Raw genomic sequence first — 27,044 nt, 5'->3', positions numbered from 1 at the left:
AGTCGGATAACGGAGAGCGACCTGTCATATCCACTACCTTGACAGCCAATAAAAGAATTTATTTTTAGATGAAGAGGATAAAACAAGCATCCAGGATCCTCATCACAATTGTTTGATTGTAACTTTATTTATTGCTAACCATTATGTGCGCAGGATCCTAGTCGATGGTGGAAGTTCAGTCAACATCATCCAACATGATGTACTCCAGAAGATGAATACCCCAAACTCGTAAATCATCCCGAGAACATCCGCGCTAGTTGGTTACAGTGGCGAGACCAAGAAAACGATGGGGGACAACAAACTCCCTAATACATTGAAGGGTTAAACTCTTACCAAAAAAAAATTGTGTTATTGATAATTTGTCTTGTTGCAATGTTATTCTTGGCAGGCCATGGCTACATGGAATGAAGGCTGTAGCATCTACTTATCATCAGTGTATAAAATTACCAACTCCTTAGGGAGTAGTAAGAATAGATGGTGACAAAGTGGAAGCTAAGAATTATTATTCTTCGTCCATGAAACCGACAGCCAAACAAACGTTAGCATAGCAACTACAACAACATCCTAGGAACGTGCTGGAGGCTGGAGAACAGGACCTAAAAGAAGTATCCTTGGATCCGGATGATCCAAGTGTAAAAGTTTCCTAGGATCCAGTATCCCTAATGATATTGAAGAGGATATAATATCCTTCAATCAACGAAAATCTACATTCGCCTTCAAGCACTCCGAAATGACAGGTATTTCAAAAGAGGTAATTACTCATAAGTTAGGTCTTGATAATTCTATTAAACCCGTCCATCAAAAGTGAAGGAAATTCGCTCTTGAGAGGAACACGATCATACAAGAAGAAGTTGAAAAACTTCTTAAGGACGGTATGATCAGAGAGGCTAAGTATCCTCGATGGTTGGCTAATGTGGTTGTTTTTTCAAAAAAGAATGGAAAGTGGAGGGTGTGTGTCGATTTCACCGATTTAAACAAGGCATGCCCCAAGGATACTTTCCCATTACCACATATAGACTCTATGATGGATGCAACAGCAGGACATGAGATGCTTACCTTCATGGATACTTCCTCTGTATTCCAACAAATTCATATGGAACCATCTGATCAAGAAGATACAACATTCATGAATTCTAATGGAATATATTGCTATGTTGCCATGCCTTTTGGACTAAGAAATGCAGGTGCAACTTATCAACGCTTAGTCAACATGATGTTAAAAGACCAGCTAGGGAAGACCATGGAAGTCTATATAGAAGACATGGTGGTCAAATCCAAGAAGACTGAAGATCATCTTAAAGACTTGAAAGAAGCCTTCAATATCCTTGAGCAGTATAACATGAAACTTAATCCATCTAAATGCCATTTTGGTGTTAACGCGGGAAAGTTCCTTGGTTATATGGTCACTAAGAGGGGTATAGAGGATAGCCCGAAACAAATACAAGCCATCATCAATCTGAATTCACCCGTGAATCCAAAGGATGTACAAAGGTTGATTGGAAGAATTTCAGCCTTAAATAGTCCATCTCCCGATCTTCGGAGAAATGTAAGGATTTTTATGATATCCTTAGAAAGAATAAAAAGTTCAAGTGGACAGAGAAGCATGAGGCTGCATTCAAAGCCTTGAAGGATTACTTATCCTCAGCACCTGCATTAATGAAACCATAGATGGGGAACCCCTATCCTTGTACGTAGCTATCTCGAGAAATGCAGTAAGTGCTGTCCTGGTAAAGGATCATGAAGGTGAACAACATCTTGTTTATTATGTAAGTAAAAGTCTTCTAAATGTTGAAGCCATGTATTCTCATTTAGAAAAGTTAATTCTTGCACTTATTATGGATTCTACTAAGTTAAGGCATTACTTTGAAACTCATACTAAAATTGTGAAAACTAACTATCCTATCAAGAATGTTCTTAGAAAACCAGAGAAGTCAGGTAGGATGGCTAAATGGGATGTAAAGCTGAGTGCATATGATATCCAATACGAGCCAAGGACTGCTATAAAGTCTCAAGCATTAGCTGACTTTGTGGCTGATTTCAGTAGTGATCTACAAAAGGAAGCTGACTTGGAGGTCCAACAGTTAGAAGAAACCAAGGATCTGTGGATCTTGTTCACAGATGGAGCATCCAATGAAATAGGAACATGATTAGGTATCCTACTGAAATCGCCACAGGAGGACATAATACCCCAATCTATAGCATGTGAGTTTCAAGCCACAAATAACGAAGTAGAGTATGAAGCTCTAATCGCAGGTTTGCAACTAGCTAAACACATAAGGATCAGGTATCTTCATGTGTATATAGTTTCATTATTAATAGCTAACCACTTTAATCACTCATATGCTATTAAAGGTAAAAACTAATCAAATATCTAGATATTGTGAAAGAACTGTCAAAGTTCTTCGATTCTTTTAGTATTATACAGGTACCAATGGAAGAAAATGCTGGGGCATATACTTTGGCAAATCTAGCTTCATCTTTGAAGGTTCCGAATGCTACGAAGATTCCAATCATTCATATACTCTCACCAGCAATAGGAGAACAAGAAGTTGGGGATATAACAGCCAACAAAGATATTGTGCTATGGGATCCGTTATCCTCTAATAATCAAGGATCTTTGATCCTCCCAATCAAAAAATTCATTAAAAATGGAGAGATTCCCGCCACAGATAATCCTAAATCCTTCAAACTTAAGGTATCACAATACATTTGATTACATGATATTATGTATAGGAAATCTCTTGCATGTCCATACTTGAGGTGTATCGAAGGTGCTTAAAGAATTTCACGAAGGATATTGTGGTAATCACACTGGAGGCAGAGCCCTATTCTTTAGGATTCTAAGAACATGGTACTTCTAGCCAACCATGAAGAGAGATGCTATGGAATATTCAAAAAAGTGTGTTTCTTGTCAAAGACACGACAACATCCTACACCAGCCAGCGGAATCTATGTATCCTATATCCTCATCATGGTCTTTCATGAAGTGGGGCATGGATATCGTGGGTAAGCTACCTAAAGCGCCAGGAGGAAAAGTGTTCATGCTTGCAATGACTGATTACTTTTCAAAGTGGATAGAAGCAGAAACTTTTGCTTAAGTTCGCGAAAAGAGGTGATATCCTTCATTAAAAGAAATATTATTACTAGATTTGGTATTCCTTCAGAAATTTTTTGTAACAATGGTTCCCAGTTTATCGGGAAAAGAACCACTAACTTTTGTGACAGTTGGGGAATCAAGATGATCACTTCTATACCAGTTTATCCTCAAGCCAATGGTCAAGCAGAATCAAGCAACAAGATTATCATCAACAACTTGAAGAAGAAACAAGTATCCAAGAAAGACAAGTGGGCTGAGGAGTGTTAGGCCATGAATTTTATACTGAGGATCCTTTATCCTTGACTGTCTTATGGATAGTTTATCCTTGGAATATATATCAGGATATAAAGGATCGACGATCCTCGGTATTACTTGTTTACTAATGATTGCGTTTAGTATGATGATGTGTTAGACAGGTGTGACAACTTTAAGACGTACTTGCATCAATTATCCTCACAGAACATTCTTCAGCTGGAGCATGGATCCAGGATCCTACTTCAGTGTAGCTATTAATGGGCGAACTCATGTGAAGATGAACGTGCAAATATCAACAACGTCTATGAGACTCATTCTTCCGCTTATCTCGCTACTGGATGGCTATTGGCACGTGGTCAAAGGTCGTGGAGTGGCTAGGTGGAAGACTTCCGGATAGACAGGAGATAATGTTAGTGATATTTTTTTATTTAAACGAGCTATGATCGAGTAGGAAGACACATGTATCAACACACACTCTAGAGCAGAAACAATTACTCTCTTTACTCACTAGCTTATTATTGTAATCTCGATCATATACTCCACAACGATTGTAATACCTTTCACCATTAATAAACTTGACGGTGATAGTTTTCACCGTCCGGGGGTTTTTTGTGCCGGAGATCACGATAATCATATACTCGTCGACCAAAGGTTATCTTGTTGATCATTGACTGAAGTAATTCGACCAAAGATTATCTTATGACCGAAGTTATTTTACCAAAGATTGCCTTGATAAGTTTTGATCGAAGTAAGACTATCTTGATTAAGGGCTTTTTCCCTCGTGATCAAACATTTGTGTTCACTAATATTACAATTACGCACTTGTCATTAACGAGTTAGCACATTACCTCACATAACAGATTTGGATACTTGATCCTTAGCAGATTTTTGTCCAAAACAATTTGGCGCCCACCGTGGGGCAATTGGTGCTATAATCCATATTATTCTTATCATTCTCAACTTTTTCATACCCATATCATTATCAATGGCATCTCAATCAACCTCTGCTTCATCAACCATGCCGGCTACGGTTCCTCCCTCATCAAGGACTTTGCCACCGATGCCTCCGCCAATCACGGGAACGCAACAGCCTGCTGCTGCTGGTGGCAAGACGCAACTACCAGTCTTCCAGAGCTTGATAAACGCTGCTGCTGCCCCGGTGGTTAATACTAACAGTGATGTTCCATCTATGTTTTCGCAGGTTAAGGCATACATGGAGCAGCAGAACAAGACTAATCAGAGGATCCTCCGTGAGATAGAGGATCTCAAGAAGAACGAGAGGCCAGCAGAGGATCTCACCCCCTAATGCCAAGGATGCTGGATTTCACCAGTCCAGAATCCATGGCACAGTTCTCTCAAGGATCACCTATCCTTCAACAGGGGTCCATGGGTCAACAGACTCAAGGATCCTCGCTATTCCAGCCAGGATCATCTATCCTTCAACAGAGGTCCATGAGCCAACAGGCTCAAGGATTTTCCTTAGATCAGCCAAGGTCGACTAACCTTCAACAAGGATCCATGGGTCTTCAGAATCAAGGATCCTCATATTATCGACAAGGATCAGCCATCCTTCCGCAAGGATCCTATGGTACCCAACCTCAAGGATCCTTCATCCCAAATCAAGGATCCTTCTTTCCGAATCAAGGATCCTCAGGCGTCCAACATCAACGATCCTCCGATGTCCATGAAGGAGACATAATACCCATGCAGACTATAGCTTCTGGAGGACCAAATCTCATCCCAGACTCCTCTTATCCCGTCTACTCATCCGAGATGCCAACCTTCACTCAGCAAAGAGGTAACTTGTACGATCCTTTATCCTTAGATGCTAACCGTGGTTCAATGCAGGATGCAGGTATCAACCAAGCTATGGCCAAGGAGTTACAGAAGCTCAAGGATATGATATCCAATGTTCCCGGGGTCATAAGATCAATCCCCGAAATACCTGAGGGAAGCCACAGAGTATCCAGATTCGCACCGCCTATCTGTGATGCTGAAATCCCAAAGCGATTCCAAACTCTGAATATGAAGACTTACGACAGGACCACTGATCCTGAAGAACATGTAGCACAGTATAGGGAAAGGATAGAGATCAATCATATTCCGTAGAGACTCAAAGAAGCTTGCCTATGCAAGGGCTTTGGATCCACACTAACGGGAGCCGCTCTAAAATGGCTGCTAAGTCTTCCTCCTTTTTCAATTACTTCTTTCTCTCACTTAGTTAACTTATTTAACACTCAATTTTCCTGTAGTCGGAAATTTGAAAGGTTAACCAGTGATTTATATCGTGTTGTCCAACCTAGTGATGAATCCCTTAGGGATTTCGTCACCAGATTCGGCAAGGAAGCTCTTGAAATCCCAAATCTTGACATGACTACTACTGTTGAAGCATTAAAGATGGAAATTCAGAAGAGCTCCTCCTTTTATGATGATTTAGTGATGACTCCATGCAGGACATTAGACGAAGTCAGAAACAGGGCATTAAGATACATCAGGTTGGAAGAAGACAAAAGGATCCAGGATCGTCTTGGGGGACAAGCAAAACAAGAAACCCCCGAGAAGAATAAAGGATCCTAGAACAGGAATAACAATTCGAAGCCGTATGCCAAGTTCAACAATCAGAACGTACGGGCAGTTGAAGATGGAGATGACGATGAAGACTATCCTTGCATCTCCGACTATTGTTTCTCTGTGGATACTCATGGCTTGATCTGTGCCATGAAGGATCTGGGAGAAAAAGCAAGGTGGCCACGAAAGAATGAAAAGGTTGTCGGCTTCAAGGACAAATCTAAGTGGTGCGCCTTCCACGAATACTTTGGCCATGCGACAGATGAGTGCATCGACTTAAGGAAGGAAATTGGTTACCTCCTGAGCAAGGGTCACTTTAAAGAACTCTTGGGAAGGAAGAAATCCAAGATCCAGGATCCTGAAGACCTGCCACAGAAAGCAACACCATCACCGCCAGATGCTCATGTGATCAACTTTGTCTCTAGAGACTACTAATTATTTCAAGATTCTTGTGCTATAAGAGAAGATTCCGCAGAAGAATTTGAACTGGACGACGAGAGAAGACCGCTCATCCCCACTACTCGAGTGACTGATCAGAGAATCTTTTTCAATTCAAGGATCCAGGATCCTCATCAGAACAAGCTGGATACACAGACGGTCAATTTCATCTCAGGAGGTTCGGACATATGTGGAACTTCCTTCTCTGCAGCAAAAAGACTCGCTAAAGAGATAAAGATGGATAGCGGAGATCAACCAATAGTGTCAACCACCTTAACAACAGACAAGAGAATCTTCTTCGATGAGGAAGACAAAATTAACATTCAGGATCCTCATCACGACGGTTTGATTATTACTTTATTTATCTCTAACCATTATGTACGCAGGATCCTAGTAAACGGTGGCAGCTCGGTCAACATTATCCAACATGATGTCCTTAAGAAGATGAACATCTCGGATTCAGAAATCATTCCTAGAACTTCGGTGCTAGTCGGTTTCAGTGGCGAAACCAAGAAGACACTAGGGGACATCAACCTGCCAATTTATATCGAAGGGTTAAATTCATACCAAAAAGTTTGTGTTATAGATAACCTTTCCTATTGCAATGTTATTTTAGGTAGGCCGTGGCTCCATGGAATGAAGGCTGTAGCCTCAACTTATCACCAGTGCATCAAGCTACCTACTCCTTGGGGAGTTGTAAAGATAGTAGGTGACCAAGCAGAGGCCAAGAACTATTATTCATCATCAATGAAGCTAACAGCCAAGCCAACCATAGCATAGCAATTACAGCAACATCCTAGGGATGTGCTGGAAGCTCGGGAGAAAGACCTTAAAGAAGTATCATTGGACCCCGAAGATCCAGAAATAAAGGTGTTCTTAGGATCCAGTATCCCTAGCAAGATTGAAGAGGATATAATATCCTTCTTAGGGCAAAGAAGATCTAAGTTTGCCTTCAAGCACTCGGACATGACAGGTATTTCAAAAGAGGTAATCACTCATAAAATCGGCCTTGATTTATCTGTTAAACCCATCCATCAGAAGCGAAGGAAATTCGCTCCTGAGAGGAACAAGATCATACAAGAAGAAGTTGAAAAAAATTCTTAAGGCCGGTATGATCAGAGAGGTTCAGTATCCTCGATGGCTAGCTAATGTGGTCGTTGTTTCAAAAAAGAATGGAAAGTGGAGGGTGTGTGTCGATTTCACCGATTTAAACAAGGCATGCCCCAAGGATCATTTCCCGTTACCACATACAGATTCCATGGTGGATGTAACGGTAGGACATGAAATGCTTACCTTTATGGATGCTTCCTCTGGATTTCAACAAATTCAGATGGAACCATCTGATCAAGAGGATACAGCATTCATGACTCCTACCGGCATATACTGTTATACTGCTATGCCGTTTGGACTAAGAAATGCAGGGGCAACATACCAAAGATTAGTCAACATGATGTTCAAGGATCAGTTGGGTAAGACTATGGAGGTCTACATAGATGATATGGTGGTGAAATCAAAGAAAGCTGAGGATCACCTTAGAGACCTCGAAGAAGCATTCAGTATCCTCGACCAATATAACATGAAATTGAATCCGTCAAAATACCACTTTGGTGTTAAGGCTGGAAAATTTCTGGGATATATGGTGACTAAGAGAGGAATTGAAGCAAGCCCCGAGCAGATTGAAGCCATCCTCAATTTGAAATCTCCTGCAAACACAAAGGATGTCTAAAGGCTCACAGGAAGAATAGCTGCCCTCAATAGGTTCATCTCAAGATCCTCCGAGAAGTGCAAGGACTTCTACGACATCCTTAGGAAGAATAAAAAGTTTGAATGGACGGAAAAGCATGAGGCCTCTCTTACAGTCTTGAAGGATTACTTATCCTCAGCTCCAGCTCTAATGAAGCCTGTGGATGGAGAATCCTTATACCTGTATTTAGCTGTCTCTGGAAATGCAGTAAGTGCCGTCTTGGTAAAAGATCATGAAGGTGAACAATATCCCATTTATTATGTAAGTAAAAGTCTTCTAGACGCGGAAGCAAGGTATTCCCATTTAGAAAAATTAATTCTTGCTTTATTTATGGCTTCTACTAAATTGAGACACTATTTTGAAACTCATCCCATTATTTTGAGAACTAATTATCCTGTGAAGAATGTTCTTAGAAAACCAGAGTTATCAGGTAGAATGGCCAAATGGGCAGTGAAATTAAGTGCATATGATATCCAATACGAGCCAAGAACAACAATCAAGTCTCAAGCACTAGCGGACTTTGTGGCTGATTTCACTAGTGATCTACAAAAAGAAGCTGATTTGGAGGTCCAACAACTGGAAAAGACCAAGGATCCTTGGATACTCTTTACCGATGGCGCTTCCAATATGAGAGGAAAAGGATTGGGGATCCTACTGAAATCGCCACAGGGGGGCATATTACCCTAGTCCATTGCTTGTGAATTCGAAGCAACAAACAATGAAGCAGAGTACGAGGCTCTAATCGCAGGTTTGCAATTAGCCAAAAGCATGAGGATCAGGTATCTTCAGGTTTATGTAGATTCTTTATTGATAACTAACCACTTTAATGGCTCGTATGCTGTTAAAGGTGAGAAACTAATGAAATTAGATGTTGTGAAGGAGTTATCGAAATCCTTCGAAATATTTAATATTACACAGGAACCGAGGGAAGAAAATGCTGGGGCAGACGCCTTGGCAAACTTAGCCTCATCTTTGAAGTTTCCTGAGGATTTGAAAATCCCAATAATCCACATTCTCTCACCATCGATAGGAGAACACGAAGTTGGAGAGATAACAAATGATAAAGAAATCGTGCTCTGGGATCCTTCATCCTCAGATAACAAAGGATCATGGATCCATCCTATCAAGAACTACATTCAGACTGGAGAAAATGCAGCGATAGAAAATCCCAAATCCTTCAAACTCAAGGTATCCCAATATACTTTGTTAAATGATATGGTATATAGAAAGTCTCTTGCAGGTCCATATTTGAGATGCATTGAGGATCCTGAGATCCAAGAAGTACTCAAGGATTTTCATGAAGGAGATTGCGGCAATCAAACAGGTGGAAGAGCATTATATTCCAGGATACTTAGAACTGGATATTTTTGGCCAACAGTAAAGAAGGATGCGGTGCAATATTCAAGAAAATATGATGCTTGTCAAAGACACGCAGACATCCTTCATCAGCCAGCGGAGCCTCTATATCCTATATCCTCCTCATGGCCTTTCATGAAATGGGGTATGGATATTGTAGGCAAACTACCAAAAGCACCAGGTGGAAAGGTCTTTATGCTTGCTATGACTGACTACTTCTCCAAATGGATTGAGGCAGAAGCCTTTGTACAAGTCCGAGAAAGGGAAGTGATATCTTTTATTAAACGAAAAATTATAACTAGATTTGGTATTCCTGCTGAAATTGTTTGTGACAATGGTTCCCAGTTTATCGGGAATAGAAGTACTAACTTTTGTGACAGTTGGGGCAACAAAATGATTACTTCAACTCTGGTTCATCCTCAAGCCAATGGTCAAGCAGAGTCTAGCAACAAGATTATCATCAGCAATTTAAAGAAGAAGCTAGGATCCAAGAAGGGAAAATGGGCTGAAGAACTTCCTTATGTTCTTTGGACAGACAGGACAACTCCAAAGAATGCAACAGGCCAAACACCCTTTTCATTGGTGTTTGGATCAGAAGCTGTGATCCCTACTGAAATGGTGGTTCATACGGCAAGAACGAGCATCCGTGATTCTAAAGCCAATAAAGAAATCCTTCTTGAAGATTTGGATACTATAGAAGAACTCAGAGACCTAGCCAAGATCAGGATGGCAGCATATCAACAAAGGGTAGCTGGGGCATACAACAAAAATATCAGAATCAGGAGATTTCAAGAAGGAGATCTAGTATTAAGGAAAGCCTTCCAAAACACAACAAATCCGGATGATGGGAAGTTAGCACCTAATGGGAAGGACCTTATCAGATTGAGTCGGAGGCAGGAAAGGGGGCATATCATTTGCTCACGATGGAAGGCAACAGGTTACCAAGAGCATGGAATGCCATCCACCTCAAGAGATATTTTTTCTGATCAGGATCCATTATCCTGAGAGGATATATTATCCAAAAAAGGATCTAGGATCCTTAATTCGGTAACATCTTTCTGATCAATTATTCATTTTGAATTATTACTGTCAATTTAAGGATAATATATGCTTAACACATTATTTTTTCCAAGTATTGAATAACCATGCAGGATTATAATGATTCATTTGAAGTTCAAGAGGTTGGCCACCTCTCCTTTGCATTTGAGGTACTATCTTGTTTCCCTTGGCCTAGCACACGTTTGGATATGACCCTCGATGATCATATCCCCTACGGTTTAAAGGTTTTCACCTTTCTCACGATTGCCAGTTGCGCACGCTATCCGATGTATAGTCCGGGGAAGCGGGACCAGTACACGTTTAGTAGCTGACAATTTCGTTGTTTCCGGCTATATGGAGGATCCTACGAATAATGGTAGACGTGCCATTTTCTAAGGTTTAAGGGGTTTTCACCTCTTCTCAAGGGCCATGTCGCCAGTTAACATCCGTATTGTCCCCAGATTACACGGGCTTGTCCCCAGTTGCACGGGCTTGTCCCCAATATATTATTTGGGCTTGTCCCCTACACGGGCTTGTCCCCAGATTACACGGGCTTGTCCCCAGTTGCACAGGCTTGTCCCCAATATATTATTTGGGCTTGTCCCCAGCATAATGGGTTTGATACCAGTTTATATTATAAATTATTTGCAACAGATTTTATAAGTTCCTTCTGAAGATCAAGAAACTAAGGATCCCAGATCCTAAAGCTATTCCTTCAAAGATAACTAAGAATTCAACACTTCTGGTAACTTAGGTCTATCTGATCTCTGCTAATTAACTTATGTATGATATTTGTTGCAATAATTTTGGATCTTTCAGTTTAAAAGGATTATTCCTTTAAAATTATTTTAATACTAAAAATTTTGCCTATCTCAAGGAAACTTATCCTAAAATTTGCCCTTTGAGGGAATTCTTTTGTATAAATTTTATCAACTATTAAAGATGTCTTATCCTAATATTGTTATTTAAGGATATTCTTTCCTAATATTTTTTCCTTAAGGATATTCTATCCTAAACGATTTCCATAAGGATCTTTTATTCTAACGATCTTTTGCTTAAAATTATTTGTCAAAGTCTCAACAATGTTAAGATTATATCTAACAAAATTTTTGAAAATAAATAACAAGTAGGAAGTCAAAAGATTTATATATTAATTAGAATAAGCCCCAAGAACTTATCCAAAATTCTTAACCCGGACTTCACCATACGAAAAGATGGATGTAGGTTCCCTGGACGGATCGCACGAGATATCTCGGTCTACTCAGGTGCGGAACCCTGCGTAGATCGTTACGAGTATAGAACACGAATCACACGAACACACGTTATATATTATAACTCAAACACGTGACGTAATATCACTGTTACAGACTCTCGTCCTCACGTTACAATGAACTTTTACAACTGACACGAACTTAAACGACGACTTACAAACCAAGCCGTAACCTAGGACTATAAATACACGACAACTTCGCCTGGCATGTTCAGGCGAAGTTGTCCATAACTTCGCTTGACTAACAAGTTCGCCTGTTAAGCGAACTTGTCAGTAACTTCGCTTAAACATACAAAACATAATTAAACATTACAGACTCGATTACAGACACTAGACTATGAACTACTGACATTATGCACCAACAGACCCCCCCTTGGCAGTAGCTTCATATCTTGATCTTTAAGCACTTGTCTTGTAATCTTCAATTTTGTATCTTCACGCATGCACTCCTTCTCTAACACACACACTGACACAATTCTTTGATACTTCCTCGCTTCGTCCTTCCAAGCAGGAATATAAAAGATTTTCTTCTCATTAAGCACCTTCAGATCAGCTTGCGATAAGTTTACCAAATGCATCGGATCGTAAACTCTTAGGAGCTCTTGTTCATCCTCGTCTTCCATCACCGCCTCTGCTGTTTCACAATCCACATACCACCACTTAAGGTTCTTTAACACATCCTTGGGCATTGTCTTCATCGGTACTTCTTTCAGGCACCGGATCGGTTTATACTTCATGTCCATCCAAGGTTTTCCATCAGCTCTCAAACCTCTATCCTTGTCTTCAACAAGTTTTCCCTTCTGCGGTTTCAACAGCTCAAACTTCTTCTCTTTTATACTCTCTCTCCATACAATTTTCTCAATGACTCTAGCCATATTATCGTCATTTCGATTGATTAACCCCAATCTGGCTAAGTCTTTCACTTCACATTCCGGCAGTGTATTCAACGACCTTAACATTCTTTTAAAATACTGAACGCCGTCATACCGTTTAATCACAAAGAGCTTCAACTGCTCATCATAGATCCAGCAAATAATCCCTTTCTTCGGTTCAGCATAGCCTTTAATATTGTAACTCTTCTTAAACATTGTAGGGACCGCTGGTTTCTTCGTTTTGACGAACCACTGAGCATAGCCTTCCTTCCACCTAGGCTGCTCTTCCCATTCAGTCTCATCGATTACTGTCTCATTACCCATATCTGCTTTCTCAATATCTGGGATCTCGTGTTCAACATTTTCTTATACTATTTCACCTTCTTCAACATCTTCTTCAATCACAATCTGTGCGCCAATCTTCTCAATCTCCTCAATAGGCAGCACATCATCATCAAACATCACATCATCATCTAGCATATCATCATCTAATTCTTTCAAAGCATCAATCACATCATCTTCATCATCAACCATCACCACCAACTGCACCTGCAGACTCCCCCTGAGCTGTGGAAGTCCCAAGAGCTTGAGTAGTTCTTGGCAACTCACCACCTGCATCTTTCGATGCATTGGGATCATCGTCTTTGTCATTCCTCTTCTTTGTCCTTAACTCGTCGCCTTTACAGCCTGTCTCCCCCTGAGATGCCAAGAACTCCTTCATAGCATCTATAATTCTTCCATGTTCAATCAGGAGGGACGACTGTAGTTGATTCTCTGCTACAAGGCGCTGAATAGCCTGGGTCTGGACAAGATTCACCCTTGATTGTTCAGCCACGACCCGCTCAAGTGCAGCTATTCTCTCCGAGTCTGAGAGGGTTGCATCGAAATCAAACCTCATGTTAGATGTGTCTTGAGTATACTCAGCAGGGATCTCGAATGTAACCGGGACATCAGAAGCAGTTGTGGACGTAACCGCAGGTGGTATCGTGACCGACAACCCTGCAGTTGCAACGACTGTCGACTCTACAAATTGTGCCACCACCTCTGAAGGAGTAAGCGTTGGAGGTGGTAAAGACACAATCTCCGGATTCGTCAGCTGGATAGTAGTGATTGATGGGATGCCAACAGCTGATGTAGCCACCACGGGAACTTCCGCGGCGCTTAAACCTGTGACCTGTAGTGATGAAGGAACAATCGATATACCTGACAGTGCGGATGGAGTGAAACGTACAACTCTTGAAGTCTCTCCAGCTCCCATACCTGCACCTGTCCTTTCCCGTCTTGACCGTCTAATCAACTTGTGAATATCCTCTTCTTCTTCTTCTGACTCAGTATCATCAACTGTCCTCTTCCTCTTCCCTAACGTCCTTTCTCGTGTTACCAACATCCTTCTGGCCTCATCCATAACATCATCAAGATCTGAGTCAGCCACCGTCGTAGCTGCTCTAGTAACATTCACTTCCCGAACCTGTGCAGCAGAGACCTGCACATCTTCTTGCGGATCAAACCGGTCCATGTCGAAGAATCCTTGGCCGCCAAATGCAGCATCAAGGTCTACATCCTCCTCAGCCGACACAACAGGCACATCAGGGACATCTCAAGGTGCTCCTACCTGTCGTGGTTGAGGGTCTCTGAACTCATCCCCAGTAGCAGGAACATACCCCGGGTTTATTAAGTACCCAAAGAGTGGAGTATGCCTTGGACGCAGTTCAGGCTTGCTCCTCGCACTGGATGTGCGGCATTGAGCGAAGATACGTTTGCTCACATTCTCCACGTATCGTATTGGGCGTCGTTGAGGCAACGTGGGAGCAACATGATTCAAGATCATCTGAATGAATCTTGGATACATGATGAACCTTTCACAAGCCATCGCTCTTCTCTGTCTATCGATCTCATAAAAGACCATCTGACTGAAGCTATAACGTTTGTTATAAGTCAGAGCAGTCATTGCGGACTGCATGGTCGCACCCATCCCGTCAGTGCCCGCCTTCCTCCCTGACATGCAGACAATCATTACGTGCATGAGGAAGCGCCACTGATCGAGTAGGAAACCCTTCCTCCTCTGAGTATCACCTAATGGACCAGAATAGCCCATTCGGGGAAACGCTCCATCACGGAACGGAGCCACAAACTCTGTAGGGTCATCCCTAGTCTCCTCTCCAAAACGTAAAGCCACCCGTATTTGTTCAGAAGAGAACTGAACTTCTTGATTGTTGACGGTTGCTCGCATAACCGGGGGCTCAACGCGGCAATCGTATTCCACTGTCTGCCATAAATCCTCAATATTGGGTAAGGAAATCGGCAGAGTCGTAGTGATTGCGTGGAATATCCTCGAGCGAAGGAGGAATGTGATTATCTCACGGTAATCCTCCACACCACTCGCTTCCGGGTCTAAGGTGATAAACATATTGTGACTCGGGAAGAATTGCCTCTGATTATCTCCGTCATCTCCTCCAGCACCTCCAGCACCGGCAACAGCAGCCATAATTACATGGTTAGCCTCAACAAGGGTTTTGTATGAAGTTGTTTTCTATTTAAGTTATCTGGTTGGTACATGGGATGGCCACCAAGTCAATTTTTTTTTTTAAAATTCAGCATAAGGAAATATTATTTTGTAGTCCAATTGCATACTGCAAAAGTCTCACTTGCAGTTGAGGCTTTTTTGTGTTTTATAATTGTTCTTATATTAGCTTACGTAGATGCAGTTTTTTCTAAAAAAATATATATGAAGTGAAATAAAACATAACCTGAATCAACCCACTCATAACTAAAACGGGTCAAATTTGACGAGTCTAATTTTTATCATTTCAATTAACTTGTAGGAAATGAGCTTAACTTGTAGGAAATGAGCTAAGTGGAAGTGGAGTTGGAACAAGAGTATCCGCATCTCAGTACGCTTTCGACACAAAAACCTTAAAACCATAGTTCAAGCAGCCTATGAAGGTACCGAACCAAAACCTCGAATAATTGCACCCGGAGGTTTCTTCGATGCCAACTGGTTCAAGGAGTTTATAGACCGAACACCCGACACACTTGACATAATAACTCATCACATATACAATCTTGGTCCAGGTAAATATTATACATTGATACAAATCAAGCAAATTTATTTCATTTCCAAGATAACCATTTTTGTAAAGTTAAACTTTTTTTAATTTTATAAAGGGGTTGATCAACATCTTGTTGAAAAGATTCTTAAACAGTCTTATCTTGATGGCGAGACCGATACATTCAAGAATTTCGAGAGCATTCTCAAGACTACTTCAACTTCTGCTTCTGCTTGGGTTGGTGAAGCTGGTGGTGCTTATAACAGTGGGCATAATCTTGTTACAAATGCATTTGTTTTTAGTTTTTGGCAAGCAAGTGTGAAATGACGAAAATACCCTTTAAGAAAAGGATACCGTTATTGGATGTTGGTTTGATTTAGGTACTTGGATCAGCTAGGAATGTCATCTGTTTATGACACGAAAACGTACTGCAGATAAACGCTGATTGGTGGAAACTATGGGCTGCTTAATACTACAACTTTTGAGCCGAATCCGGATTATTACAGGTTTGTGACCGATTTTTGTGTCATGGTTTAACTTTTGAGGTCAAAGTTGTAGACTTTCATGCTTTAAGAGCATTCTCATCCCATTCTCTATCCTTATCTTTATAATTACACTAAAAAACACTACATTTCTCTCTCCTTTTCAATTAAATAATATTTTTTATACCTTTATCATTACAGTTTTCTCTCTCCTCTACTCACAACCAATCCAACAAATATTAAAAAATAAATAGGGGCAAACAATGTTCCCCAAATTTACAAAAAATCACTACATTTTTCTCCCCACCCTATAATTACATTCACAACCACTAAAAACCTCACCCTATAATTTACATACTCTCCTCACATAAATTTAGGGGATGGGATGTGAATGCTCTAAAGGTTATAACTTGATGGGGGTTTTGTTCTTTTTTACCAGCGCACTTCTCTGGCATCATTTGATGGGTAGAAATGTACTTTCTGCAAACTTTAACGGGACCAAGAAAATGTAGACTTTCATGCTTTAAAGGTTATAACTTGATGGGTTTTATTTGTGTTTTATTGTTTTATAATTGATCTTAGATTAGCTTACATAGATGCAGTTTTTTTCTAAAAAAATATATATATGAAGTAGTATTATTTTTAAACATAAGCATGCTATTTTATGTATAGCATCACTTGAAATTAAAGTGTTCGACTTTTCCTCTATAATTTATTTGTTTACTTTTTTATATCAAAACAAATACAATGAACTATCCTTTCTGGTGTGAAAGGGAAGATATGGGTAGAGCGATGTAACTGTTGGTGCATAATGTCAGTAGTTCATAGTCTAGTGTCTGTAATCGAGTCTGTAATGATTAATTATGTTTTATATGTCTTAAGCGAAGTTACTAACAAGTTCGCTGTTTAGGCGAACTTGTTAGTCAAGCGAAGTTATGGACAACTTCGCCTGAACATGCCAGGCGAAGTTGTCGTGTATTTATATAGGTTACGGCTTAGCTTTGAAAAGGAGTTCGTGTGATCATTATCGAAGTTACGAGAGCTGTAACGTGAGGACGAGAGTTCGTGTCTGTAATAGTGATATTGTATCACGTGTTTTGGTTATAATATAACGTGTTTGTTTATCGTATCGTGTTTGATCTATTCGTGTCTTCTATGCTCGTAACGACCTACGCAGGGATTCCGCACCTACGTAGATCGAGATATCCCGTGCAGATCCATCCAGGGAACCTACATGTGGTATCAGAGCCTTAGGCTCTTATGCTATGGTTCGAGATCTGCGTTTTGGTGTTTCTGGCACGTTTCTGTGCGTTTCTGGCCGAACAGCGCCGCAGGCGAAGTTGTTGTTCATCAGGCGAAGTTGCCGTAACTGTTTGTAGGGTTTCAGCGAAGATATAAGGTCTGGCGAAGTTATGGACAGGCGAAGTTATAGCCAGGCGAAGTTGACTTTAGGCGAAGTTGACTTCTCGGCGAAGTTAAAAAAAAAAAAAGTATTTGGAGTTTTCGTCTGTATGGCCAGGTGTACACGATTATTGTGAGACCGGAGATGTTGTTCCGTCAACGAGTGAAACTTGTTATCTCTGGGTCTTACGTGTGAACAAATACGTGTCAACTCTGGATATGGAGTTGAGTTTGAGAATGGGATATTGATTGAAACTGGATATTAACACATATTTGGGTGTTTGTGGGCAATGAAATTGTTGTTGTTCGAGGTTGACCAACTGAAGAAAGTCAAATTGAACTGAAGGTTTTCGTCATTACTGGATTGCGGTCAGAGCATATTATTTATGTTATTTTCAAGGCGTTCGAGAATTGGATCCTGAAACGTGATGCTCATTTATTAGAGTGAAAATTCTGGAACAAGTTGGATTTAATCGGGAATTAAAGTGTTTATGTTCTTGATCGTTATCCCTGGTGATTGAAGATGCTTCAGATTAATTAATGGTCATGTGTTAGATTCTGTCAAGGTGGTTTTGTGATGAAATTGATCACTTGATGTTGAGAAGTTGAAGATTAAACCTTATCGGGTGCCGACGAGTTGGTGAAGTTGTGGAGGACACCCAACTTCACGTGTTGGTGAAGTCAGATGGACTCACGTGATTGGTTGAGATGATCTATTGGCACGAGGATGCATGCATTTCAAAGACCTCAATCATTATAGTCGGAGAAGCTTACACTGAAGGGGAGATCTGATATGGAAGACGCTGGGTGATTGGTAGATTTGTGAAGCTACAGGACAGTTTCAGACACAGCTGGTTGATGAGCAAACAGAAGATCATCAGTTAAGAGGGAGTCTGTTGGTGCATGTTTTGTAACAGATGATCTTTTGTGTTTGTTAGAATTGAGAGCAACGGTCAAAGGGGAGACTGTTGGTGCATTTTGTGACCGTCGCTATGCAATTCAGACCAGCGGAGACGCCATAGGTGAAGTTAGAACAACTTCGCCTTAGGCGAAGTTAGAACAACTTCGCCAACGGCGAAGTTAGGACAACTTCACCTTAGGCGAAGTTATCACAACTTCTCCATAGGCGAAGTTATGAACAACTTCGCCTACTGACGCCTACTGAAGTTTATATATATATATATATATATATACGTGTATCTTGTTTAGGTTAAGAATCCAGTAATTCAGAGAGTTGTGTGTTATAGTTTGAGTGTCGAGAGAGAACAAACAGAGAGAGAGTGTCGTTAGGGACGACCCGAGGTAGAGCTCACCTCGGGTCGGACGTGTTTCTGTTTATGTTACGGTATGTAACGTGTTTGTTTAATTATTATTATAAAAAATCTGCAGATTTGTTTATCCCGTTCTTGTATTTGTTCGTGTATTTGTTCGTGTACGTGTTTGTGTTCTTCATCTTGTATACCATTAACGAGTCTAGGAGGATTCCGCACTCCTAGACCTCGTGCGGATCTCGTATCGATCGGCGACGCCCCGGGGGGGCCTACATGTGGTATCAAAGCTTCGGCTCGATTGTGTGGTTCGGGATATTCACGCGGGTGTATTAATCGTCCCATTTCGACTATTCGCGGGACGTGTTTTCTGTGTTTTTGTGTCATTCTTACCTCCTACCATCGTATTCAACCCTTTACACCGTCAAAAACCTCGAAAAGCCCAGAAATCAGATCTGCAGAAACTTCGTGTTCATCAGGCGAAGTTGCCGTCACTGTTCGTAGGGTTTCGGCGAAGATATAAGGTTAAGCGAAGTTATCCACAACTTCGCCTACCTTCTCAAGTTCGCCTAACTCAAGCGAAGTTCTCTACAACCTCGCCTACTTCCTAAGTTCGCTTACCCTAAGCGAAGTTACACTCAACTTCGCCAAGTCACGCGAATTTAAGAAAGATCCAGCGAAGTTAAGTCTAAGCGAAGTTATCCGTAACTTCGCCTACAGTACTTTTCAGAAGAATTTAAGAAAGATCCAGCGAAGTTAAGTCTAAGCGAAGTTATCCGTAACTTCGCCTACAGTACTTTTCAGAAGAAATTTTTTTTGATTTTTTCGGGTTTCTTAGTTTTCGAGAAAGATGTCATCAATTAACATCTCTGAGTTAGTAAAGATGGAAGTAGAAGCAGGCTCAGCTACAAAAGCACCAAGGTTGCTGAAGGGAACCGATTTCGTTGCATGGAAGGATCGGTTCGAACAATATGTCAAGTACCAGGATGCGAAAATGTGGGTATGCATCCAGGATGGTTATATTCCACCAACTATGGAGTACGAAGGTCGTGATCAGATCAAAAAGTACAGCAAAATGGAAGATGAAGAGAAAACGATGTATGAGGCCAAGAGCAAGGCTCATGCTGCTATCACTATGGCTCTTCCACAAGAGATCCTTCATACGTTTAGAAAGTACAAGACAGCAAGAGAGCTTTGGGAAGCTCTTTAGAACCGGTTTGATGGAAATGTGGGAATCCGTGCTTCGAAGATCAAATTGCTCAAAACCCAGTTCTCAGTCTTCAAGTATTTGAAGAATGAATCTCTAGATGATATCATCACCCGATATTATCATCTGATGACTGAACTGAGCAACTATTCAATTTCTTACCGAGAAGAAGAGATAGTTGAGAAGCTTCTTCATGCTCTCCCACCAAAATGGGAGATGTACACGGTACTGATGAGGGAAGACAAAGACTTTCCACAATATGATCTGGAAACGGCAGTCAACAAGCTCCGAACCTTTGAGCTTAACATGGTTAGAAAGGAGACACCTACGGATCAGGTTCAAGATCCAGGTATGTATGGTGCTAAAGTCAACTCTAGTTCAGGTTCGAAGACTGAATCAGCTGCCTACTACTCGAAGGGAGAGTTGGGTGCCAACTCATCACATGAGGGGCATGTGTCAGTCAACACGAATGGTGATGTTTGCTTTGTAGCAGGTGGATCTAGTGCTTCTAAACCGCAAGCAAGCAAGAGTAGTTGCTCTCCAAGTATTCCTAGCAACAACTACTCTAAGATGCCTATGAGTGTCAAATCTGCTGAAGAGCAGTTTGCTCTCTATGCTTCTTTTATTGCTTCCTATGAGAACTACATTCAGGGGAAGATTGTTGATCCAGCTATGTTGGATGAAGACTATGACCAGATTGATGCTGATGATCTGGAAGAAATGGATCTGCAATGGCAGATGGCTATGATCGTGAGAAGAGTGAAACGGTTTATGAAAAAGACCGGAAGAAAGTTTGTCGATGGAAGGCCAGGGTTTGACAAGACGAAGGTAAGATGCTACAACTGTCAGCAAAACGGCCACTTTGCTAAGGAGTGTAGAAATGAGCGTGTAGAACGTGGTCAAGGCAAGTCTACACAGCATAATGGGGGTTCTAAAGATTATAGTGCCATGATTTCCAGAGAAGATGGTGAATACAACTGGAACCTGCATTCTGAAGAAACTTTCGAACAGGCCAATTTGGCGAATGTTGAAACTGCAGGAAGTGAGAAGGCTACAGGAGAAGAAAAAGCTTTCATGGCAGATGTTAAAGACCAGCTCTCCGAGGTATGTTCTAAACCTACTTGTTCTAAATGTGAAAACTTGTCTGAACAATTAGCAACTATAACTGATCAGTATGTTGGTTTGGATGCTGAGTTTAAAACTTTAAAAGAAGATCATCACTTTACTAAAGCAAGAGAAAATAGCTATAAAGTTAAAATAAAAGCTTGTGAAAAGGATATTAAAAGTCTAAAAGCAAAACTTGCTGAAAAAATACAAGTGATTGATCTAAGCTATGAAGTTTTGGAAGAAAAAACCAAGCTAATAGCTGAAAGAGAAAAACAGATTGCTGATCACCAGGTGAAAGTGGTGGAACTGAATAGAAAACTTGAGCAGTTCAGAAATTCCTCTGCTATTCTTGATCACCTTGTTAGTGATCAAGGTTCCTCTGTTAAGAGGGGAGGAATTGGTTATCATGAGGTTCCACCACCTTATAATCACAATTACACTTTTAATCCTAGTGTTCAGAAATCTGTTGACTTTGAGGTTGTTCAGACAGTTCCAATTAAAGTAACTAGTAAAGAACGAGATGTTAGTAGAGGCGAAACAAGTTCGCCTGTTTCAAGTGTTAAAATTTCTGATCCGAGTCCAGTCTCATCAAGTTCGGATAAGTCATCCGAGCCTGGTAAGGCAAAAGAGGAGGCGGTATTACCAGATAGTGGAGAGAAAGATAAAACAACTAAAAAGAGTTCTCCGCTAAACCCGTATGTCCCACCTTATGTGAGACAAACGGGCGGTAATAATGCCTCGACATCTAAAACACCTGTTGATAAAAAGGTTGAACATAGGTGTTGTTTTAGGTGTAATCAATTAGGGCACCTAGTTGCAGATTGCCCTCTGAAGCAGCGATTCAGAGGTGTGAGGCATACCAAAACTGAGACTAAGTCTAATGGTAATTATAATACTGTTAAAAATGAAAACCATTCAAAATTCAGAAATATGACTAATTCAGGTTTTCATAGAAACAAATCTCAGTTGTACACTGCTAATAACCAAACCGTAAGTTATAATTCTTTTAATTCAACTTTGAAGACAAATGTCTAGCGTGCAAGAAGGGAAAGCAGCACAAGAAATCCTATCACACCAAGAAGGTCAATTCTATTGTCAGTACTCTAGAATTGCTTCACATGGATCTCTTTGGTCCCGTGAATGCAAAAAGTCTAGGAGGTACTTCTTATTGCTTGGTGATCACTGATGATTACTCACGATATTCGTGGGTATATTTCCTGAAATCAAAAGATGAAACGGGTCAGATGGTGAAGAATTTGATTACCAAAGTTGAGAAAGTTATGGATAAAAGGGTTAAGTTCATCAGGAGTGACAATGGAACTGAGTTCAAAACTTTTGAGATGGAGATCTTCTGCCTTCAGAAAGGGATTGAACACCAATACAGCGCTCCGTATACACCGCAACAGAATGGAGTGGCTGAAAGGAAGAATATAACGTTAATTGAAGGAGCCAGAACTATGCTGGCTGATTCGAAGCTTCCTGTGGTGTTCTGGGCTGAAGCTGTTGCTACAGCCTGTTATATCCTGAATAGAGTCTTGACTATTAAAAGACTTAATAAAACGTGTTATGAGCTTATGCATGGGAGGAAGCCCAACTTGAGTGGTCTTGAACCATTCGGGTCCCCTTGTTCGATTTTAAAGACAAATTCTAAATTTGGTGAAGTAGCCGATGAAGGAATCTTAGTCGGTTATGTTGTTGGGACTTCCAACAGACGTGTCTTTAATACATCGACCGGCAAGGTTGAGGTGGTATGTAACACCGATATCACAAGTTACAAACCGCCAAAACCAAGCAACGGACCTGCTGAGTTTTTCGACTATGATAGACTTTTTAAGTCTTTTAACATACCGTATTTGGATAGTGCAGAAGAAGAAGAGAGAGTTGCTACGAAGATGCTCCTTGATGAGGAAGAGAATCTTGTGCAAAGACAGCTGTTCGATAAATGTCAACCTTCCTCATCAAATGCTGTCAATACCCCTGCTGCCTCGACTGAAGAAGAATTTTTCAATCCGTTTCACTCTCAGCAAGAAACAACCATTGACGAGCTCTCTTCTAACTTGGAAGACAATTTGCATGTCGGTTCTGTTCAGACCACGAGAATTCATAAAGATCACCCTTTGGAGAATGTGATTGGTGATGTGTCCTCCGGTGTACAAACAAGACGTAGCTTGAATGAGCACACCTGTGTTTACACAAGCATTAAGGAGACAGGCATAATCAACGAATGCTTGTACACCTGCTTTATCAGCCAGATTGAACCAAAGAATTACCAAATGGCTCTAAAGGACAGCTCGTGGGTCGAGGCCATGCAAGAAGAGCTGGCTCAATTCAAGAAAATGGAAGTTTGGACTTTGGTTGAAAAACCAAAGAATGTGCATGCGATAGGCACAAAATGGGTTTTTAAGTGCAAGAGAGATGAGAAAGGGATTATTATAAGAAACAAGGCGAGGCTAGTCGTTAAAGGTTTTAATCAACAAGAGGGGATTGATTATAATGAAGTGTTCGCTCCTGTGGCAAGATTGGAAGCCATTAGATTGTTTTTTGGCATTTGCTGCTTATAAGAAGATGAAGGTATTTCAGTTAGACGTGAAAAGTGCGTTCCTAAATGGGAAAGTTGATGAGGTTGTGTACGTTGAGCAACCTCCGGGTTTTCCTGACCCAGACTTTCCTGATCACGTGTACAAGCTAAGTAAGGCGTTGTATGGACTACATCAGGCACCTCGTGCCTGGTACTCAACTTTATCAGATTACTTGCTTGAAAATGGGTTTGAAAGAGGGAAGATAGATAGCACGTTGTTCTTCAAGAGAGAAGGAAGCGACTTCCTGCTGGTGCAAGTCTACGTGGATGACATTATCTTTGCTGCATCAAAAGTCTCCATGTGTCAGGAGTTTGAGGCCGTCATGAAGAAAAGGTTTGAAATGAGTGTTATGGGTGAACTAACTTTCTTTTTAGGATTGCAAGTTGATCAGAAGAAGGATGGGATGTTCATTCATCAGACCAAGTATGTCCATGATGTGCTCAAACGCTTCAAGATGGAGGACAGCACTCCATTCGATACTCCAATCTGCGTCAACCATAAATTGGGTGCTGATTCTGACAATGACGCAGATGTGGACCCAACTCAGTATCGGGCTATTATAGGTTCTTTAATGTACTTAACTGCTTCTAGGCCTGATATTATGTTTGCAGTTTGTCTTTGTGCTCGTTTTCAGGCAAACCCAAAGGAATCTCACATGAAGGGTGTGAAGAGGATCTTGCGGTATCTCAAAGGCAAACCTAAGCTGGGGTTGTGGTACGCGAAGGGAGGAGACTTGGAGCTAGTCGCTTACACAGATTCTGATTATGGAGGGTGCAATCAGAGTCGGAAGTCAACAACTGGAGGATGTCAGTTTCTAGGTGGCAGATTGGTGTCGTGGCAATGCAAGAAGCAGACTTCAGTCGCAATTTCAACATGTGAGGCAGAATACATGGCAGCATCCAACTGCTGCTCCCAGGTTCTTTGGATTCAACAACAGTTGCGCGACTATGGTCTGAATTTCTCACTTACTCCTATTTGCATTGATAACACAGCTGCTATCTCAGTAACAAACAATCCCGTGAAGCACAGTAAAACTAAACATATCATTTTATACGGGATTGTGCTGAGAAGAAACTGATTGTGCTTGAAAAGGTGGATACGCTTGATAATTTCGCTGATTTATATACTAAAGCGTTTGACAAATCAAGATTTCAAAACCTTGTTGAGTTGAATGGGATGATCAATCCCGAGTAACCATGCTTTTTGTGCATATTAAAAAAAAACGTCACTATCGCTTAGAACAATGTCGGTTACCTCAGTTTGATGGACATGTCTTAGGATATGTTTGGTCCTCATTTCTACTTGTAGAATATGAGGATAGCCATTAACCAGACGACTGAAAGTGACCGGGGCGGTTTATGATGAGTTTTCATTCTTTCGCTTAAAATTAGTCGATCATACTTAGTTAGAAGGACACATACTAGTATGTGGTCGGTCCAGCTGATCCATTGGATCTTCAGGAGAGCCGTTGACCTGGAGACTTTGATTTGGTCGGGGCGATAGAAGTTAAATTTTTCTTTAAGGGAAATGATTATTTTTCAAGTCTACTACTTCGTAAGAAGTTCGTTTGCTATGTTTAACAGAAAATTGATCCAACCTTGGAAAATGATAGATATACTGATTCTGTGTGCTTAACTAGTGAAGTTATTAGGCTTAAAAGGCTTTAGAACAGTCATTGTATGTCATGGTAGCTTTTTATGGTGCGTAAAAGTAGAAGTGATACTAACTAAATCTACTCGATTTTATGTGGAAACTTCTTAAGAGTTCTGCATGTCTTCATATATATCTTTCCGAATGATAGGAAGAAAAGCGATTACCCAGTCATACACGAGCCTGTTAGTGTTCTGATTCCCGTGAAGAAAGCGTGTCAAGAGACTGCAGTGATCCAGATTCGGGACTTGCAGTTGTTCTCTATGTGTTTGTTATAAAAAAAAAAAAATTAAGTCATTGAGACATTCTTTAACTTAAAATGTCAATCATGATGTAAGAAAGAGAACGGGAAGCAGAGTCTAAAGATCGAAGAATACTTACAACTTAATCAGACACTACGGGTCGAAGTCAATTCGGGGTGACTTGGGGAAAGCCAAATACGCTTTGAGAATAGATAGGAGGCATCATAATCTCTAAGTTGTTGCCCACTTAATTTTTGAGCTTAATTGAACTTAACTCGTATCACAGAAACGATGAAAACCATTTAAGTTATGTACATACTTACAACCTGTTTCTTTATGTCATAATACAGCTAAACACGGATCTATGTGACAGTCACGTAGTTAGTATGATTCCTGTTCGGATCTTTTCTAAAACATGGTAGTCCCTGTCTAGACTGAAATTTGATCCCTTGTACTTTAATTTTTAAAAGTTTTTCGTACTTAGGTAGTTTTTATGTTTTAATACTTGGTTACTTGATTTTGATCTTATCATTTAACTCTTTAAAGGAAGTTTTAAAAGTTAATTGCAAAATGTTCAAATTATAAGGTTTGATTTTGTAAATATAGGCGAAGTTGTTAAACAGGCGAACTTGTGAATAACTTCGCCTAGGAGAAGTTAACCGTAACTTCGCCTGTATAACCCAGACCCTATATAAAGGTTTTTAAAAGTCAAACGTTTCATTATTCCAAGAACACAGCGAACTTATTCCGAAATTCCAGCGAACTTATCCAGTTTCGGGCGAACTTGTTTTCCGATTTCAATCTTTGTTCTTTTCTTTCAGTTTCCGATTCGTATTCAAGGTTCGTAGTGTCGATACATCGTATATCATGTTCTTTGATGTTTAACAAAGGTGTTTCAACTGTGTCGAGATTGAAAATTATAGATGCTATGAAGAAGTTCTTGGCATCTCAGGGGGAGACGACCTGTAAAGGCGACGAGTTGAGGACAAAGAGAAGAAATGATAGAGACGATGATCTCAATGCATCGAAAGGTGCAGGTGGTGAGTTGCCAAGAACTACTCAAGCTCTTGGGACTTCCACAGCTCAGGGGGAGTCAACAGGTGCAGGTGACGATGTGGTGGTTCTGGTAGATGACGAGGAGATGGGAGATGATGTGATCTATGCCTTGAAGGAGTTGGATGATGATATGTTGGATGATGAATTTATGTGTGAAGATGATGTTCTACCAGTCGAAGAGATTGAAAAGATTGGTGCAGAAATTGTGATAGAAGATGATGTTGAAGAAGGTGAAATAGTTGAGGAGAATGTTGAACACGAGATCCCTGAAGTTGAAAAGTCAGATGTATGTCAAGATACAGTAGATGATGATACAGAATGGGAGGAGCAGCCTAGATGGAAGGAAGGCTATGCTCATTGGTTTGTC

The 27,044-nt window shown here is 40.7% G+C and overlaps 1 pseudogene; it reads left to right on the top strand.

Annotated features, from left to right (window-relative positions):
• The first annotated feature begins 730 nt into the window (after nt 1-730).
• LOC143632583 (heparanase-like protein 3) lies at nt 731-16,679 on the top strand (annotated as a pseudogene).
• Nucleotides 16,680-27,044: the final 10,365 nt, after the last annotated feature.

The sequence above is a fragment of the Bidens hawaiensis genome, unplaced genomic scaffold (genome assembly GCF_021521415.1).
Source record: "Bidens hawaiensis isolate Kalapana, Puna unplaced genomic scaffold, B.hawaiensis_p1.1 tig00006484_1, whole genome shotgun sequence".
Classification (NCBI taxonomy): domain Eukaryota; kingdom Viridiplantae; phylum Streptophyta; class Magnoliopsida; order Asterales; family Asteraceae; genus Bidens; species Bidens hawaiensis.
This window is presented reverse-complemented; position numbering and strand designations above follow the sequence as displayed.